We start from the raw sequence: 21,507 nt of genomic DNA, 5'->3' as shown, positions 1-21,507 counted from the left end.
ACAGAACTCCAAATAGATTAGACCAGAAGAGAAATTCCTCCCATCATATAATAGTCAAACACCAAATGCACAAAGCAAAGAAAGAATATTAAAAGCAGTCAGAGAAAAAGGTCAAGTGACATATAAAGGCAGACCTATGAGAATTACACCAGACTTCTCACCAGAGACTATGAAAGCCAGAAGATTCTGTGTAGATGCCATACAGACTTTAAGAGAATACAAATGCCAGCCCAAGTTACTGTATCCAGCGGAACTCTCAATCAAAATAGATGGAGAAACCAAGATATTCCATGACAAAACCAAATTTACACAATATCTTTATAAAAATCCAGGCTGTCAGAGGATAATAGATGGAAAACTCCAATATAAGGAGAGAAACTACACCATACAGAAAGCAAGAATATAATTTCCTTGCAATGAAACCAAAACGGAGATACACAAACATAATTCCACCTCTAACAATGAAAATAACTATTCCTTACTATCTCTCGATATCAACATACTCAATTCCCCAACTAAAGACATACACTAACAGACTGGATACGTAAAAAGGACCCAGCACTTTGCTGCATGCAGGAAACACACCTCAGAGACAAAGGCAAACACTACCTCAGAGTAAATGGCTGGAAAACAACTTTCCAAGCAAATGGCCCAAAGAGAAGTAGAAGGCAGGAAACAAACAAAGTCAGGGCTGCAATCAACCAAGTAGAAACGAAAAGGACTATACAAGTAATCAACAAAACCAGGAGCTGGTTCTTTGAGAAAATCTACAAGATAGATAAACCCTTAGCCAGATTAACCAGAGGTCATAGAGAGTGTATCCAAATTAACAAAATCAGAAATGAAAATGGAAACATAACAACAGAATCTGAAGAAATTTAAAAAATCATCAGATCCTATTACAAATGCCTATATTCAACAAAACTGGAAAATCTGGAGGAAATGAAGAGTTTTCTAGACAGATACCAGGTAAAAGTTAAATCAGAAATAAATAAACCACCTAAACAACCCCATAATTCCTAAAGAAATAGAATCAGTTATTAAAAGTCTCCCAACCTTGCTTCACTCCTTCTTTAAAAAGGGAACAAGAATACCCTTGGCAGGGAATAGGGAGGCAAAGTTTAGGACAGAGTCTGAAGGAACACCCATTCAGAGCCTGCCCCACATGTGGCCCATACAGCCACCAAACTAGATAAGACTGATAAAGCAAAGAAGTGCAGGCCAACAGGAACTGGATGTAGATCTCTCCTGAGAGACACAGCCAGAATACGGCAAATACAGAGGCGAATGCCAGCAGCAAACCACTGAACTGAGAACGGGACCCCTGTTGAATGAATCCGAGAAAGGACTGAAAGAGCTGAAGGGACTTGAGATCCCATATGGACAACAATGCCAAGCAACCAGAGCTTCCAGGGACTAAGCCATTAACCAAAGACTATACATGGACTGACCCTGGCCTCCAACTGCATAGGTAGCAATGAATAGCCTAGTAAGAGCACCAGTGGAAGGGGAAGCCCATGGTCCTGCCAAGGCTGGACCCCCCAGTGAATGGGATTCTTGGGCAGAGGGTGGTAATGGGGAGAGGATAGGGAAGGGGACACCCATATAGAAGGGGAGGGAAAGGGGTTAGGGGGATGTTGGCCTGGAAACTGGGAAACAGAATAACATTTGAAATGTAAATAAGAAATACCCAATTTAATAAAGATGGGAACAAAAAGGCTCCCAACCAAAAAAGAGCCCAGTACCACATGGGTTTAGTGCAGAATTCTACCAGACCTTAATAGAAGATCTCATACCAATACTGTCCAAACTATTCCACAAAATAGAAACTGACAGAGCACTACCAAATTCTCTATATTAAATCACAAATACTCTTATACCGAAACCACACAAAGACCCAACAAAGAAAGAGAACTTCAGACCAATTTCCCTTACGAATATTGACTCAAAAATACTCAATAAATTTCTTGCAAACCGAATCCAAGAGCACATCAAAACAATCATTGATTATGATCAAGTAGTCTTCATTCCAGGGATGCAGTGATGGTTTAGTATATGAAAATCCATCAATGTAATCCACTATATAACAAACACAAAGATAAGAACCACATGATCATTTCATTAAATGCTGAGAAAGCATTTGACACAATTCAACACCACTTTATGATAAAATTCCTAGAAAGATCAGGAATTCAAGGCTCATATCTAAACATAGTAAAAGCAATATACAGCAAACCAGTATCTAACATCAGACTGAATGGAGAGAAACTTGAAGCAAACCCACTAAAATCCAGGATTTGACAAGACTGCCCAATCTCTCCCTACTTATTCAATATAGTTCTTGAAGTTCTAGCCAGAACAATCAGACAGCAAAATGAGATCAAAGGGATACAAATTGGAAGGGAAGAAATTAAAATATCATTAATTGCAGATGATATGATAGTGTACATAAGTGACCCCAAAAATTCCACCAGAGAACTATTTAACCTGATACTTCAGCAAAGTGTCAGGGTATAAAATTAACTCAAACAAATAAGTAGCCTTCCTCTACTCAAAGGATAAACAGGCTGAGAAAGAAATTAGGGAGATGACACCCTTCACAGTAGTCCCAAATAATATAAAATACCTTGGTGTGACTTTAACCAAGCAAGTGAAAAATCAGTATGACAAGAATTTCAAGTCTCTGAAGAAAGAAATTGAGGAAGATCTCAAGAGATGGAAAGATCTTCCATGCTCATGGATTAGCAGGATTAATATAGTGAAATGGCCAGTTTGCCAAAAGCAATCTACAGTTTCAGTGCAATCCCCATCAATATCCGTGCCCAATTCTTTATAGAGATAGAAAAAGCAACTTGCAATTTCATATGGAATAACAAAAATTCAGGATAACAAAAACTATCCTCAACAATAAAAGAACTTCTGGGGGGATCATCATTCCAGATTTCAAGCAATATTACAGAGCAATAGTCATAAAAACTGTATGGTATTGGTACAGAGACAGGCAGGTAGATCAGTGTAACAGAATTGAAGACCCAGAAATGAACCCACACATCTATGGTCACTTGATCTTTTACATAGGAGTTAAAACAATCCAATGGAAGAAAGATAGCATTTTCAACAAATGATGCTGGTTCACCTGGAGGTCAACATGTAGAAGAATGCAGATCTATCCATTCTTATCACCATGTACAAAGCTTAAGTCCAAGTGGATCAAGGATCTCCACATCAAACCAGATACACTCAAATTAATAGAAGAAAAAGTGTGGAAGAGTCTTGAACACATGGACACTGGGGAAAATTCCCTGAACAAAACACCAATGGCTTATGCTCTAAGATCAAGAATTGACAAATGGGATCCCATAAAACTGCAAAGCTTCTGTAAGGCAAAGGACACTGTGGTTAGGACAAAACGGCAACCAACAGATTGGGAAAAGATCTTTACCAATCCTACACCAGATAGAGGCTTAATATCCAATATATACAAAGAACTCAAGAAAGTAGACTCTGGAGAGCCAAAAATAGGATACAGAGCTAAACAAAACATTCTTAGCTGAGGATCATCAAATGGCCAAAAAGCACCTAAAGAAATGTTCAACGTCCTTAGTCATCAGGGAAATGCAAATCAAAACAACCCTGAGATTCCACCTCATACCAGTCAGAATGGCTAAGATCAAAAACTCTGGTGACAGAAGATGCTGGTGAGGATGTGGAGAAAGAGGAACACTCTTCCAGGTTGGTGGGATTATAGAATGGTACGACCATTCTGGAAATCAGTCTGGAGGTTCCTCAGAAAATTGGACATTTCACTACCTGAGGACATGGCTCTACTTCTCTTGGGCATATACCCAAAGGATGCTCCAACATATAACAAAGACACATGCTCCACTATGTTCAGAGCAGTCTTATTTATAATAGCCAGAAGCTGGACAGAACCTACATGCGGTTCAACAGAGGAATGGATACAGAAAATGTGATACATCTACACAATGGAATACTACTCAGCTATCAAAAACAATGACTTTATGAAATTCATAGGCAAATGGATGGAACTGGAAAATATCATCCTGAGTGAGGTAACCCAATCACAGAAAAACACACATGGTATGCACTCATTGATAAGTGGCTATTAGCCCAAATGCTTGAATTACCCTAGATGCACAGAACACATGAAACTCAAGAGGGATGATCAAAATGTGAATGCTTCACTCCTTCTTTAAAAGGGGAACAAGAATACCCTTGGCAGGGAATAGGGAGACAAAGTTTAGAACAGACGCAGAAGGAACACCCATTCAGAGCCTGCCCCGCATGTGGCCCATACATATACAGCCACCAAACTAGATAAGATGGGTGAAGCAAAGAAGTGCAGGCCAACAGGAACTGGATGTAGATCTCTCCTGAGAGACACAGCCAGAATACAACAAATACATAGGCGAATGCCAGCAGCAAACCACTGAACTGAGAACAGGACCCCCATTGAAGGAATCAGAAAAAGGACTGGAAGAGCTTGAAGGGGCTTGACACCCCATATGAACAACAATGCCAAGCAACCAGAGCTTCCAGGGACTAAGCCACTACCTAAAGACTATACATGGACTGACCCTGGACTCTGACCTCATAAGTAGCAATGAATAGCCTAGTAAGAGCACCAGTGGAAAAGGAAGCCCTGGGTCCTGCCGAGACTGAACTCCCAGTGAACATGCTTGTTGGGGGGAGGGAGGTAATAGGGGGAGGATGGGGAGGGGAAGCCCATGTAGAGGGGGAGGGAGAGGGGTTAGGGGGATGTTGGCCCGGAAACCGGGAAGGGGAATAATAATCGAAATGTAAATAAGAAATACTCAAGTTAATAAAGATAAAAAAAGAATAAGCAGGATTCAGATATAAATTTTACTGTATAAAATAATCTGATTTGCACAGACTGGTCTCAATAAACAAATATATATGCTTTAATGGAAAAAAAAGAAAGAAAAGATGTGTGCAGATCAGCAAATGCTCTTTGGCCATGTACACATGGAGTTTCCCAGAATCCTTGAAGGGACCAGACAGCCAGAAGACCTGCTTAGCATTCTTGCAGGCTGGGGAAGGTGTGAATGTGTGTTGGCCATGCTGGGATTGGAGCAGGGATGAATGAGGGGTGATAAAGTGTCATTCTGAATCACAGGTATGGCTCTCCACTATGTCTAGAATTCATGACTTGGTGAGGGGAGGATTGCTGTGAGAATCTGTGGAGACAGATTAATTGTCATAAAAAATAGAGTGGTTGCTGATAGGATCCTAGACACATCGCAATGCAAATACTATGGCTCCACGCTGATTCTTGAAAGTGGATAACCAAGCTATAAGTCATGAAGTTGTAAACACGTTTCACATAGAAATACATGGCCTGCAGTTAACAAATTCTCTATCCATCAAGAATGGAGCTGTTAGGTGAAAGGGGAAGGCATTTTGTATAGGCTATAAATAGGCAGTATTATGTATTTATTGTATATGAATATAGACTATATATTTCTTGTAATATGTATATTATACACACATGTATAATTAAATGTAAATATGTATTTATATCCAAAAAAAAGGATGACCAAAATGCGGATGCTCCCACTTCATCTTTAAAGGGGTAAAAATATCCATAGGAGGGGATATGGAACCAAAGTTTAGAGCAGCGACTAAAGGAATGGCCATTCAGAGCCTGCCCTACATGTAGTCCATATATATGTGTGTGTGTGTGTGTGTGTGTGTGTGTGTGTGTGTGTGTGTGTGTGTGTGTCTGTTTGGCCACCAAAAGTAGATAAGATTGATGAAGTTAAAAAATGCTTGCTGAAATGGACCGGATATAGATCTCTGAGAGACACATTCAGAGCATGTTCAATACAGAGGTCAATGCTATCAGCAAACCATGAACTGAGAACAGGATCCCCTTGTGGGAGAATTAGAGGAAGTATTGAAAGAGTTGAAGGAGCTTGACACCCCATAAGAACAACAGTGCCAACCAACCAGAGCTTCCAGGGATTAAACCACTACCAAAAGACTATACATGGACTGACCCAGGGCTCCAACTGCTTATGTAGGAGAGAAGAGACTTGTTGGGGCACCAGTGGAAGGGGAAGTCCTTGGTACTGCCAAGGTTCGACACCCAGTGCAGGGGAATATGGGTGGGTGGCAGTAAGGGGGACGGATGGGGGTAATACCCGTATGGGGGAGGGGGAGCCGGAGGGGTTAGGGGCTTATGAACAGGAAACCGGGAAAGGGAATAACATTTGAAATGTTAGTTAAGAAATATATCTAATAAAAAAACAGCAAAAAAACATTCAGAAGGTCAGCTGAAATCACCAAGAGCAGTGTAACTCATGCGAGTTGTGCATTCTTCTAATGTCTGATAGAACTCAAGGGCTATGGACAGCAGCATGCTGCTCTCTACTATTCTCTCTGTTGCTGATCAAGTGCTAACTCTATCTATATACTCAATTCCAGATACACAGTAAACTTTCTCTTACAAAATAAAGGCACTAGTTTAAATAAAACTCCACTCCAAAGTAATCATTCGCTAAAGCAGATTTTATTTGGAGTTGATTAAAGCCATATTCTATTTTCTTCTTTTCATAGACACAAATGCTTGTATATTAGCCTTACATTTATTGCATTTGGCTTAGCTTGAATGTACAGTGTAGGCTTCTGTGCGTTGGTTTCTCTCTTATATAGTTCTATAATATTTTGTCAGAAGTTAAAGAACATTCTATATTACTACAGTATTTGCATTTTTTGAACAACTTACTTGTTTGTGAGTAGTATAAAAGATACAAGTTCTCCTTTCAGAAACAAAAAGATGAATATAAATGCTGCTTATTCCATACGATCTTCTAGAGTCAAGTTAGCCAAAAAGTGCAATACTTTCTAGATATCGATGTTACTTTATAACTCTATTGCTGTGATAAACACCAGAACCAAATTTTTTTTGGGAAAAGTTTATTTTACCTTATATATTGAACTCTATTTTTGAGAATTAGGAAAAAGTTGGAAGCAGCTGAGGAGGAGGGCAACCCATAAGAAGACCAGCAGTCTCAACTAACCTGGACCCCCGATATCTCTCAGAAACTGAGACATCAATCAGATAGCATACACAGTCTGATATGAGGCTCCCCAGATATATACAGCAGAGGACTGCTTGGTCTGGACTCAATCAGAGAAGATGCACCTAACCCTCAAGAGGCTTGAGGCCCCAGAGAGTGGGGATGTCTGGTGGGGTTGGGGTGGAGGGGAGGGACACACTCGTGGAGATGGTGGGAGGAGAGGAGGTATGGGATGTGGAACAGTCATAGGGTGGACTGGGACAGGGATAAACTCTGGACTAAAAAACGATTAAATGAAAAAAACCATAGAAGTTAAAAAAAATTGAAAAGGAAAATTTACAAGTAGGGAAAATGACATAAAAGCATAAGAGTTTGTATGGATAGATGATGTAAAAAGTGAATTGGTAGGGAATAAATAAAGAGATTTTAAAGATTTATTGGCTCTAACATGCAAATGACTTTTCCATTGTCATGGTTGCAGACTCCTAGGTTTAACCCTTAATGTATGGGAGAATATCTATATATGCCCACCCTACAGGATATGAATGTATGGGAAAAGATCTTTAAAAGCAGGCTATGTCTTCACCACGCATGTCAGTGTCAAAGCACAAACAGTGGAACAGATGTAAGATTTACAAGCCAGAATACTGAGCCAGATAGAAAGGGAGGGGTTTTTTCTTTCTATTTTTTATTTCATAACATCAATAAATCTTGGGGTATTTGTTTTTTGGAGAACATAAAAAAAGTCAATTTTGTCCTTACCTTGAACAGGTACATTGCTTTTAGCTGTTAAATTAGTATAATTTTGGTTAACTGTTGGAATCTTCAAAAAGCAATCTTGTTACTTATCTCATTTCACTTATTTGCACAGTCAGCGAGGCAGGCTTCCTACAACGGAGGAAACTGAGTTTCAGTGGAAAAAATACCAAAACAGAGATGCCACGTGCTAAGGGGTATGGCTTCATAACCTTCTGAATAAACTCAAGCCTTTCCCTCTAGTCCTCCAGGCTTCTTGGCAAGCAATGTAAAATAGTAGTTACTAATACTTGGTCTTTGCTGCCACAGCTTCCCATAGTGCCTTTGTTCTTTCCTGCTGAGCACAGTTAGGGCCTCAGAAAATCACCTCAAAACATGGCATCATTTGAAAACTGACAACTGAAGTGAATCATGCTTAGCATCACTGCGATGATTTGCATCAGACTTCCCAGAACTTCAGAAGATCTGAGTTCACAGGAGGAAGTCAGATGTAAGAAGACTTCACAGAAATTATTTTATTTCATCATGATTTTTTATTTCTACCTCTGGCTTTCACTCTGGTGGTGTTCAATCCATAAACTTCAGAGTTAAAACTTCCTCCAAGACACTCTTGTGCAAAACTATGTGAGAGCAGGAACCCTCCTGGGAGTATAAATTACAGTGATCACTCACTGAGAGTTTATGTCATAATTTACGTTAGAAAAGAGTTGTTTTGTGTTTTTAAAAAAAAGCCTTAACAATTTCCCTTGTGAGAGTCTAGTCTCCTAACTCTTTTCTGAAAAAGATATTAATTGCAGGTTAGCACCAGGCTTTGGGGTAGTTGAGAGAGAGAGATCTGTCTGCTTTCACCATTACGGCTAAAATATGCTTGCCTAAGACACTTCCCCTGCTCTTCTGATGCTCATTATTCTTGATTTCAACTCATTGCCTCCAATTCCTGCTTCTAGTTCAAGCACTGTACTGTACTTATCAAGAAGATCAATTAATTGTTATCTGAGGATAGGCATCTCCCGTTTACAGTCCCCACTGCCAATTAGCTGTCACATCTGTTTTGAGTTTTGCAGCATCTTCTGGCAGAGGACTGATGTGTACCAGGTGCTCAACTAATATTTTTGGAATCAGAGGACCTCTGAACTGCATCAGGAGTAAACAAATGGCACCATCCTCTCTGTTGGAGAAAACGAATCAGTCCAACCAATCAAGCTCTTTCTTTATTCTCTGTTTTGATAATCTATTATTCATTACTTTCTGGATGCCTCCCCATTCCCTGTTATCTACTGGTTGTAGTAACGATTTCCCTCTGTCCTTGGCTCTTTGCCTTGGAGTGCTGCCTACACCTGGCTTCTTGGGCCTTTCGATCTTTTCAGAAACGGACTCACGACCCTGGGTACAGCCCGGGTGCTTTGGTTTTGATTGCACATCATCCCGTTTGGTTGCTTTTGTTTTGTGTTTGGGTGTTCTCATTTCCTTTCTTCCCTGTTTTATCTCTAAATAAGGTTCATCCACCCTTTTCAGAGACAGTCAAATCAAGGTAGAGATTTTTAAACCCAAACCACACAGATGAGTCCTGTGTGTAATAGCTTCTCAATATATGATCCTAGTCACTTACAGTCAGTTGATCAGGGACTACGTTAATGTGCCATTCCCATCCTTTCCACAGCCTCCCTGCCTTCCTTGTCTTACCACTCCCTGCATGCTACTACTTCTGCAAACTACAGTGAATGTACTGACAGCCTCTTTGGAATGACTGAGACTGCCACTAAGCTGACCTAATTCACTGGAATCCCAAGGTCAGGTAAACTTTCACTTTAAGCATGAGAGTCACTGGGTATCAGCTCCTGCCACAGAAGCAGTTGTTAGACCCTGTCCTAGAATTCCAGGGTTCTAAGTTAATCTATTCATAGAAGTAATAGCATAAGGTGTAGGATTTTAACACCTGTGTGGATGGTATCATAACTTGCTAATATTAAAAACTCAATAGAAATGAGCTTTTCTTCATCATGTTAAATATGCAATGTCTAGTCATAATTGCTGAACTAAAACTCTTTATTTGGGTAAGCCAGGTTTAATGCCACTTACATACGCTCGACTAAGTGAATAGAGTAAGGACTATCATTTTATTATTACTTGGGGCAAAGGATAGGCACTTCCTTCTTTATGTGAATATGACACAGCTCAGACTTCCTCCTCTAGGAGGCAGGGAGTTTAAACAGGTTCTGCTGTCTGCTGGCTTATAAGCACCCTTCCCCAGGAACCAAAAATTTGTTATTTGTAGAAATGCTACTAGTTATATCTTTTTCCCCAAATCCATTTCTTTTCTTCTTCACATAACTATATGCATTCCTTTTCCTGGAGAGAGATAGTCATGTTTCAAGGCAACTTCACCAAACATTTATTGGCCCCTTAAAACAATGGGCCTAATGCTGTTTGTGACCTCAAACCCCAGAGATGAGCCTGCATTAACTGATTTCAGAGGTCTAGCTGCTGTTCTGTACATTTCAATTAGGAAAGGATACTAGGGCCACTGATACAAGCTCCATATCTTTTTCAAATACATTTCAGGTATAGCAGCCTCTTTACAGTGATTCAGTGGGGACATGGGCACAACTAAGTATCTCTGTTCCAAACTCTCTCATGTTGACTCTGTGAAAGGCAGCATGATTGGGAAGTAAAAATAGCTCCAGAGATTGTAAATGGCAAAAGCAGAGAGAAAAGGAGACAGAAAATGTAAGAAATATAGCTAAATATTTATATATACAAAAAATGAAAACACGAGGAACGTTCTTTCTGAAACGCATAATTAAGCTGAAGACAGAGTAGGCAGATGGAGCCAGTAATTACAGGTTCCTAATGTATTTAAAATTCCCAGAGAATGAGAGTGTTGCTACTAATTTTGTAGCTTCACAGTTTACAGTGTGTGGCTGTTTATAACACTGTTCCATTAACACTTAACATTCCAGTCAAGAAAGCTTGTATTTTAAAAATAAACCAGGCAGATCAACAGCACACAATTTCTGACCTACTTAGAATAGTGATGTGAAACTGTCATTAAAAATAAAGTGATTACGCATGACTTGCAATTATTAATATTTCAATTATCCTCATTATTATATCAGGCAGCTGGGGCATCATAGAAAAGACCTTGAAGCTAGAAACTAATTTCCTCTCAGCAAACATTGTTTTATACCCACTGTTGACTAGGAACGTCTCAAAGTCCCTAGTTTACATTCATCATAAAACAACTCAAAATGTATATCCTTGTGGGTTCTTTGTAATAACTTGGGGAAACAGTCAAAACCTTGAACACTTGAAGTTTTCTGGCATTTTACAAGATGGCAGGTATTGCTTCAATGAGAAGATGATGCTTGGTACCAGTTTATAAATACCAAAGTCACAAGTAAAGATCATGGAGAACATGGCATGTAAACAGAAGGTAAGGAATTTGGCTATGCGAGTGTATCTAGCAGGGAAAAGAAAGATGGTTGGTTGTCCTGGAAAAAAACTAGAGTGGGTAGATAGAGTCTGACCTTTTGAGACAAGAAGGTAAGCATGAATGGGAGAGATAAACGGGATAAAGTCAGAAGTTGGAGAGATGGCTCTGTACTTAAGAGCACTTAATCTCACAGAGAACCTAGGCTCAGTTCTAAGTACTCATAGGGCAACTCATAATTCTTTGCAACTCCAGTCTCGGGGGCTCCATTGAGCTCTTCTGACCTTTGTGGGTATCAGACTTGCACGAGCTACACAAACTAATATATAGGAAAAGCATCAATAGATAGAATATAAACTGTGTAAAAAGCCAGAGAACATACAGAAGAGACGCATTAAGTCTCTTGATCACCATAACACGCTTGAATTTTAGTGTGGGAGAAATTGTGGTTTGTCTTAGGAGGGAAAAGGATGAAAGTTGACATACAAAAAAATGGGAGCTAAGTGTCAGACAGCTTGTCTCAACTCCAATTCAGACTACAGAGGTCAGTATTTCCTGCTACAATTGTTTTAGCTACTTTCTTTATTGCTATGACCAAATAATTGGAAAGAAGCAACTTAAAGGGGTGCATTTTTGTTTATGGTTAGTGAGAGAGAGTAAAGCAGCATTTGCTTGTCTCTTCTATGGGCTCCAGTCAAAAGTCTCAGAGAGGCAAATGTTTTGCTCAATCCCCTCCTTTCTGTACTTTTTGCTCAGAACATTAAGCCATGGAATGTTTCTGCCCACATTTGTGTTGAGTCTTGCTTCTTAGTTAAACCTCTCTGAAAATACACTCAAATAAACACATGGAGAAGTGTTCCCATGATATTTCTTTCAGGTTATTAGTGATTGGCTGTAATGGAAAAACACAAGCATCTCAACTACCAAGTTTTAAGCCAAAAGGCAAGTCATTTTTCCCCATCAAGAACACCTTAATTAGTATTTGTCCTAATGTTTCCAATTTATATGTTGGCAGCAACAGGTAGAGTTTATTTTAGACCACGTCCATTTTCTTCTTCTATAAAAGATTCAAATTTTCTTCCTAGGTTTTATACTAAGATGGGTTTAAGGGACTGCTTTTTGCAGTGAGGGTGTATGACAAATTCTAGTCTCCAGTCCCATACCAACAATATCTTCCTCATATCTGTCTGTGAAAGGCAATATCTGCAAAACTAGGAAATTATTAAGCAAATATATCCTGTTAAAGATACAGATAGGATAAAAATTCTCCTAAATCAATTAAAAAGCAATACAATTCCTACAGTTAAGTTTCATGAATCACAACAAAATAGGCAGTAATGCTGGAGGAACCAAACGAATATGAAATTTGCTGTTAGATTGTGTGTACTAGAAATGTTAGAACAACATGACTCCTTACAAAAGACCCGAAGGACCAATGGATATGCTGATATAGAAAGATGAATGTTTGTGGGGGGGGGTTCAACCATAGACAAAAATTGTGGGCAACTAGAAAATGTTGAGAACAGAAGAAATGATCTTCCCCAAAGGAAAATCCCCAAAATTGATCATAAACACACACACACACACACACACACACACACACACTCAAACACACAAACACACACACTCAAACACACACACACACACACACCTATACACATACATACTCATGCTCACTCTAAAATGAAATTAATGGAGCCTCTTACATACTTTTATTTACATTACTATCTACATTGTCCATCACATTTTCATTTTGATCTTTGATTCAAGGTTACTCGAGGTGGCTTCAGGCAAACTAATACAGATGTCTATGTGTACAGGTGGACCTGAAGTAGAACTTGCAAGAGAGGCATGTAATAACCTCACGGTAGTCATTGTTTTGGTCTCCAGCTTCAGATAATCCTGCATACCAAGTACCTGATAGAACTAGTCAGCAGGAACTTATGTATCAATTGCACACAGCAGAATTTTTCTTTCCAAGGCATTGTCAGTGCCATTAAGTGAATTTGAGACACTAGACAATGAAATTCTAGGGAGCTGTGTTACGGTGTATAGCTATTCCTCATGAAGAAAATTCTGAGCACCATTTGTGTAGAACTAAGGCTATCTTAGATTCTTGGTTGCTATGCTTGAGTCTTCCCTAATTTCATATGCTGGGACATACTGTAAAATATTATAGTATTAAAAGATGGGTATTCAGGATTGAATTAGACTATGAGAGATAAACTATTCTTTAACAAATTTTCAAATATGATTCTGTTGTTGGTATTTAGAAAGAGGAACTTTGTTCCTCCAATTTTCATACTCTATGAATATAGAGTAGAATGACTTTGTCCTTTCCAAACTTTCCTACATTTCTGAGGGTAAAAATAGAAAAGGAAGTGATAGATGAATATGAACTATCATTATATCTGTGATAAAATACAGAGCACAATTTCCAACTTTTGAGAAAACACCACAATAATCCCCTTGGTAACACCAGTTTTCACTCCAAAGTCTTTAATAGTATTTTTCAGTTAAATGTTGGTAGCTACATAATGATTAGAATGGTAATAAATATTCGTTAATAGAATAGTGACAAATATTTTGAGGGTAACCAAATGTTTTCTAATTATATTTAAGGCCTATACTACAGGAGAAAATCACATTTTGTTTTATAAATAGAATAACAAACCAATAACTGAGGAAAGACATAGGTCCTGGTAGGGAAGGAAACCCTGCCAAGAACTGAGCCATCATAGGATGTTTTAAACCTCAAAGTTAAGATGAGAAACAATGTTGATGATAGTGGTGACACTGGCCTTAGTGTCATATGAGCCGTGGTGTAAGTACCACTCTCAATCAAGAAGCTGACGATTCTAAACATGAAAACATGTTCACCAATGTTGATGTCCATGACCCCATTCCATCCATTGCTTCTCGTTTCAACTTTGAGATTTATAAACATCATATGATGTCTTAGTACTTGGCATGCATTATTTCATTTAATCCTGGTAAACATCCCAAGTCACAGAGAACACTAAGTTTTGACTAAGTTCTCTGCACAGGAACAGAGTTAGTGAGAACATTGTGAGTAGATGACCTTAGTTTTCAATTGTTTTTGAACAAATGACTTAAGTCAGAGTAAATATACTTCTGTTTTCCAAACTGCCTTGAGAAAAAAAACCCCATTTTTCTGACAGTCTTTTATTTTTTTGACTATTAATTCTGACAACAGATATCTCATTGTGTCACTTTAAATAAAGGAAAGATAAAATTAGCATGCATAGCCTTTCCCCTACTATTTATTTTGATTGTGAAAACCCATTAGATTCACTTGACATACAAAGAAAGTTTTGTTATTTCAGGGACACAGCACAGACATGGCACCACAGAGACGTGGTTGTGCACTTAGCAAATGTCTAAGCATGAAATAAACAGAAAAAATTCAAGCACATTTAATAGGAGGTGTATTTAATTTGGCACTTTGAGAGATTGCTATGGAAAGAGCTGAACTAAGTCAATAGGATATGGTTGTCGATGTAGCTCAGCCCCTAAAGATCTATAGCATATGAATTTGAATGAACCACTCCTTTCCTCTGGGATGTAGCATTATTCTCCTTGACAAGAGATCATTTGACACAAGGGGATCTGTACAGTCATAGGGGAACAAGTGTGTGAGCCAAACAAAAGCATTCCTTTATGCTCCCATATGAAGGAACTCATATTTTCAAGCAATCTTGCTCTCAATCTTACGTGCTACAATGGCTTAGAAATTACTTCCACAGACATTGGGAGCCTCTGAAACCTCCAGGCTTTCTTAATAAATGTCCTTTCCACCTCTCTAGCTTCTTGTAGAAAACAACCATGTTATGTTTGAGGAAACCACCCGTATGCATACCAGACATATATGTGAAAGAAAACATGTGAAACATGAGTCCATCAGTCAGACATTTCCTCTAACAGGCAAGGTGTGATCCAGCTGGTTCTCAGGCTCCTGAACGCCTCTGTTACTTACAGATGTTTTAATAAGATTCAAGTAAGTGAGGCACCTTCCCAAGATCTGTATATTATTTGTTTTTCGAACAGGTAGATCTCTTTGTTTCTGGTTTCTGACACATTGTTTATAAGGAAAATATTTAGACCACAAAGATATTTTTAAAAAGTGTTTTTGTTTTTGTTGCTGATATTGTTGTTATTGCTTCTGGTGGTGGTTTTGCTGCTGTTATTTGTGTGTGTTGGGTTTTTATTGTTTTAGTTGGTCTTGTCCCTCCTTCTTTTTCTCTTTCTCCTCCCTTTCTTCCTCTTCTCCTTCTTATGTAAACACATGCCTTAAGTATGAATGTGAATAGAAAACATGGAAGCCTTTGTTCTCATACTTACTTATAATACTGTATTGCATCGTTTTTATAAATAACCAGGCTAAAAATCAGATAATTTATACACAAACTTTCTGTTTTTTATAACAAGCATATATTTATACAACCAATGAAAATTTGATTGAGTAATAATAGCTCTTACAAAGATGTAGCCTTACAATTGAGAGTCACCCAATTCTTAGTCTTCTAATATATCAAGAGAATTAAAACGGTTTGTAACATTACTACATTATTACCTATCAGATAAACAAGTCCCAACACACACACACACACACACACACACACACACACACACACACACACTTGCATGTGCCAGCAGAAGGCAGAAGAAGGTGTTGAACACCCTGAAGCTGAGGTTATAGGTGGTAGCATATGAGCTACCCAGTATGGGTGCTGTGTCCTCTAGCAGAAAGTCCTCTTTAGCCCAGCATATCCAGGATCTATTAACTATTCTGTGGTTATTACTTCCTGGATTGTCCCCTCCACACAAAAACGTATTGGGAAATCCAAGTATACTAGAAACCAACAGCTTTTCTCTATGCAAGACCCAAGAACTATTTGAAGGGATTTTTGACATCTCTAACAAAATTATGAACTTTTAGGAAAATGTCAGTGTTATGATTGGATAAATTTTGATCTGAGAGAACTATATAGACTGAGGGTGCTAAATGATAGTAAGATAATCTACATACATACATACATTAAATATTCCATAGTAGGTTAAGCAGTACCCTATAGATTCTTCTGAGGTGGGATTATAATACATGTCATTATGATGACGTGCTTATTCTATCTGTGCTAGTGAGGCTAAAGGTCAATGAAGTAAAACTATTAAAGCATACCCAACGGAAACTGTTAATGAGGGCCTAATAAATATATGGCTGTCTTTTCAAAAGTCTTAAAGAGACTATAGAGACCATCCTCCCGTCTAAACTCAATTCTGAAAGTAGGATCCTGCAAAAAAGGAAATGTGATTTAACATGTAAAAATTACAAAACTTGTCTTTGGCAAACAATATTCCCACATATGACCTAATAAATATAGGGCTTCTTGTCTATAAATGGGACATACAAGAAGAAGAGAGGAGATTTAAAAAAAAAGCTAAAGCTACCAGGGTGAGAGAAGAAAATACATATCAGATCATCTTGCACCATAAGGAGAGACTTGAGGTCTACTGCTATCATTTCTGCCTAGAAAATGAACTGGCTAACAAATATGTCTATCTACAGACAGATCACTGGAAGACCAATTTCCGACATGCCAGGCATCCTTTTAAGACTCCTTGTATTGAATATGGCAGAACTGTACACTGTTTTCCCTGAGGATAAAAGAACCCACAAACAAGAACCTCAAATGTTGTTCTCAGAGTAAAAAAGGCCTCAGCTCAAATTGGTTTCTGACTCATCTTCACCATTAAAGGAATGGGGTCTTTAGTAATTCTGAAAGTTTCAGATACAGCCATCAAATTTCTCCTTAATGGCCTTAACCCTATATAGAATACCTCATTTTGTATTCTAGTCAACCAGACTGACTCTTGTTGCGTTGTGTGAATAAATGTGACTCCAGTAATGGAATGATTTGTTCTTGTTTCATTTTGCTTATGGAAATAAATTATTTTTACCAACACTCTTCTCTCAATGGATAAATGCCTACTCTTTTTATTGAACAGAGACCTATTGACAAAAATAAGGCCATAACCTATCTTCTAAACCATGGACTATGGGTTACACCTCCCTGTAATTTAAATAATCCTTAAATAATGGCAATTGTCATTTATTCTAAATAGCCAGTGATTCTACACTGGTAACTAAGCCCTGAAAATAACTATCAGCATGTCAGGTAGGGAAACGGCACACTCCATCACTCTCATTAGATTAGAAGTCTTTCATGCTTTCCAAACCATAAATACTATTTTCTTTGCCTGGAGACTGGGAAGGACTTCAACCCTAACTGCTAAATTATACATTGTTATAGTCTTTCAGTATAATGATGTTCACCTTTAATATTCCACTGCAGGTTGTGCAAAAGCATAATGAAGGTTATCAGATGGATCACAGTCCAGCGTATCATAAATAAAGCTAGTATTCCCTCATAGCTGGAGGCCCCCTTACCTTATGCTCTACTAATCCAATATCTTCTAATAACCAATGCTTTCTGGTCTGGATCTTAAAGACACTTTGTTTTCTTTCTCCATGTGTTAGGTTTGTTTGTTCATTTTGCTTTGCTCTTTAATGGACTGATACACAATGGACTCAACTGCACTTTTCCTTCCCAGGGCTTCAGAGTAAGGAACTTCACAGCTTAAATATAAAGGAGAGTGACTGTCCAGTAGATAGATGAAGGAGGCATAAAATCACATAATAAAAACTTTGCATTGCCTAGTCCAGTGCCTAAAGCTTGTCCACAAAGGAACTCATTTAGGGTTCTTGTCACCCAAGGAGTGGCGCCCTCACCTCTTCATCTCCAAGCTAATCCCATTCTTCCGTCTCCCAGCACTAGAAAAATTGTTGGAGTATTTTGGTGACTCAGAGGTTAATTGACTTTGGGTTCCTAGATATAACCTTATAGGTAAGCCTCTATATATGCCAATAAAGAAAAATAATAACTAAGTTACCAAGCTTTGGAAACAACAACAGACTTTTCATTATCAAAATCTCTTCTGCTTGGGGCTCCAGATATTGTGGTACTACATCCTAATAGACCTTCACAACTGTATCTTACCAAGTGCCTGGGTAAATATCTGATGATCTTTGCTCGAGGATTGAATCAAATCCACATATCCATCACATATGTCTCAAACAGATGGACTGAGGAGCTCAGGAGTGACAGGGATGCATTACGATGCTAGCTAAAACTTGTGATTTAATAGGACAACCCTTTTTAAAGTTGCTCTGATCTCCTATTTGAGTTTTTATCTTTCACATCGAATAACATTGTTCCTATTTCCCAAAGGACCAGTTGGCCTACAGCTGCTCATCTCTTATGTTATTAGGCTTTACTGCCTGAAGTCAATAAAATAGTAAAGTGATATTCCACCCGTTCACCTCCCACTTTGCTTCCTACTTACAGTATAGTTTGCCTGCTTTAAAGCTACTTCCAGTGAGCCCATTTGTGATTTCCTTGGTATTACTACTTTAGTTAGTTCTAATACTTAAAACATAAGAGATATCCTTTGATAATCAGGATTTAATGTGACTTACTAATGGCAGATCATAGGTGAAAAATGTTATCATTTCCCTTACAGATACCATTAAGTTCTGGTCTCTACCTACCTGGAATCACAGCATACTTGGTTGATTTAATAGTTTATTGTTTTGTAGCTTATTTACAGCTAACAGGCAATTCCATATATACTAACTATAAGTGTGCCTTCTTGGTAGTGCATGTTCCTGTTGAGATATGAAAAAAAAAGATATTAACATATGCTGAAAGCACTCCATTAATTGTGGGTCTCACACCCAGCAGTCCATTTGATGGCTAAAACCACCACAGTAGTCTGTTGCAGGGCCCACAAAATGTGAACACACATGGAAGAGTGAGGAAATCAGAGGGCAGATGTGGGAGCCAAATGGACAACTAAATCTCCCACTGTTCTGCTCTCGCTAATTCCTTCTGTAGTATCTTACCTTCCTCCTGCAACTTACTCTGCAGAAGAAAGTAATTGGGACTTACCCAGAGGTTGAAAACAGGAGCCAGATGGGTGGTCTGAGTCAGATATCCTCCTCCACTTTTCCAAATATATACAGTGAAAAATCATTACAGGATTACATCACTTTTGCCATCTAAGCCAGGACTGATTGTACCAAATTTTTAAACAGGTGTTCAGTTGCAACATGTTTTATAAGACTATTGATCATAGTTTTGCAAGCCTGTGCTCTATGTTCTACTGATCATTTTCAAGTTTTTATATCTTGTAATCGTATAGACCACATCAATATGGATATTGAATAAAAAAAGCATTGTAAATAACAGAATGAATATTTTAAAATATTGAGAGTGTATGTAGATAACTCTAATATAAGTCATTTTAAACCCAGATAGAATTTCTATTTGGGGAACAATTAAACCATACTCATTTAATTTATCTCATTATCATGTATCTAGGATATACCCTTCCTGATATATGTTAATTGTAATTGTCTCCTGTTTTTCAGAAAAGCAGAAAAGCTAACTTCTGGTGCCAAGAATATATTGAGCAACTTTTCAGGGAAGCCAACAGACTGTAATATTAATGTTTGGGTCTGGAAAATCAGTTGATTGTAAAATATATTAGATGATTTCCTTGGGTGTATAGACTGCAAAAAGTAATTGTAGGCTACTCTGATCATATACCTGAAATATCAATTAATCTGAACTGTTTCCCACAGAATGATGCAAAAGTAGGTGAGAAACAGCAAGCCTTGTAAGGAAGCATAGAGTTAAACTGAGATTGAATTTGATGATTAAATAAGCATTTTCAGATAATAACTTTGATAAATGACTTGCATTTAGGGTACATAATGATATTATACACATTAATAATGGAACTCAGTTTAAGGCAAAATATCTAAGTAGATATGATCTTTCAAAAATGATACACAACTAGCTCGAAGTACATGAAGATATTATCTACTTCATTAGTCTTTAGGAAATCTTCAGTGTCTCATTAGACACCACTTTATAATTACTAGTACAGACAGAGTCAATGTCAAGTACAGTAAGAGTGCAGAAGAACTGAAGCTCACAGATAGCTGGTAACGATATAAATGGGGAGGCACTTTGGGAAAGGAGTTCAGTTCTTCCTCAAATTATTAAGCAGGAGAATAGTGAATTTTCTAGCTATTGCATTCTAAAGTGAAATATCTCCTCAAAGCAAAACAAAACCTTATCTGCAAAGAACTTGCACAGTGTTCTCAAAAATAGGCAAACGGTAAAATAAGAAATGAATGGGAAAAGGAAATGAAGTACATCCACATGGTAGAATAGTACTTGGCTATGAAAACTAATGGAATATGCTAAAATATAGATGTTCTATTAGAACATGAAAACCTAAGTAAAAGAAGCCAACTGAACAGGTCACATACTAGAATTCTATATTAAAACCTATATTGGAGGAATTGATAGAGACAGAAGCAGAGAAATGGTTCCTTAGGAGGAAAGTGAGGAGATATGATATGGGAGAGAGAACTAAAGCCTATACAGTTATTTCAAATGTGATAATAATATTGTAAAATTGATAGTAGTGATGGATGTACTTATCTATACATGTATTAAAGCTAATTAGATTAAGAATTTTAGTTTGGTATAGCAGATACATGAAACTTTCAAAGATGTTAAAAATAAATATTTTTAATTTTGCCCATATATGTACAGTCACCAAAACTAGATAAGATTAATGAAGCTAGAAAATGCATGCGGAAAGGGACTGAATATAGATCTCTCCTGAGAGACACATCCAGATCATGTCCAATACAGAGGTCAGTGCTAGCAGCAAACCACTGAACTGAGAATAGGACGCCCTATTAGAGGGGAATTAGAGGAAGGATTGAAAGAGTTGAAGGAGCTTGCAACCCCATAAGAACAACAATGCCTGCCAACCAGAGCTTCCAGGGACTAAACCACTACCGAAAGACTATACATGGACTGACCCTGGGTTCCAACTGCATAGGTAGCAATGAATAGCCTAGTAAGGGCATCAGTGGAAGGGGAAGCTCTTGGTCTTGCCAAGGCAGTGCAGGGGAATATGGGAGGCAGTAAGGGTTATGTATGGGGGGAATACCTGTATAGGGGGGGGAGCAGAGGGGAGGGAGACTTATGGACAGGAAACCGAGAAAGGGAATAACATTTGAAATGTAAGTAAAGATATATATCTAATAAAAAATTTAAAAAAGAACGGGACAGTAATAAAAAAAATGTATGA

This window comes from Rattus norvegicus, chromosome 3, assembly GCF_021556685.1.
Source record: "Rattus norvegicus strain SHRSP/BbbUtx chromosome 3, alternate assembly SHRSP_T2T, whole genome shotgun sequence".
In the NCBI taxonomy this organism is placed as follows: Eukaryota; Metazoa; Chordata; class Mammalia; order Rodentia; family Muridae; genus Rattus; species Rattus norvegicus.
This window is presented reverse-complemented; position numbering follows the sequence as displayed.